Here is a 654-nt window from a genome sequence, read left to right on the forward strand (position 1 = left end):
TTTTTTATTTTTCAAACTTTGAAATCATATCCACAAAACTCCACCCCATAACTCTAAACCCTAAGTATAGTTTATTTAACCTTATAGCATAGATGTATTTTAACTCTTTAATAAATGTTTAATTTATTTTTTCTATTTTTTATATTGTATATTTACTTACTGTTTATCTTCTCTTATTTTGTATAGTTATTTATTATAAATTTCCTGCTTTTATATCAACCATAATATTACAATATATTTAATATATTATTTTATTTCTTATATACTATATTTACTTATTATTTATTTTTTCTTATATTTTATATTTACGTATTATAGTATATAACATTTCTATATGATTAATATTACTAACAATAATATTAAAATATTACATAATATTAAATTATAAATCTATTATAATATTAGAATAAAAATAAAAAATCATAATAATATTTCTTATTATTTATGCTGACAAAAAAAAATTATTTATTTTTATACTAATATTTTTATGTCTTTTTTTTTACATCAATCATCTACAAACTCATGCTGACTTTGTAAACCAAACCGATAACTCTGTCCATGTGAACGACGAAAGACGGTGGTTTCCTAGCACTGCGTGCTAAGCTATCCGCCTTTGGATTTTTTGTGTGAGGTACATGAACGATCTCTGAGTTT

This window comes from Brassica oleracea, chromosome C5, assembly GCF_000695525.1.
Source record: "Brassica oleracea var. oleracea cultivar TO1000 chromosome C5, BOL, whole genome shotgun sequence".
In the NCBI taxonomy this organism is placed as follows: Eukaryota; Viridiplantae; Streptophyta; class Magnoliopsida; order Brassicales; family Brassicaceae; genus Brassica; species Brassica oleracea.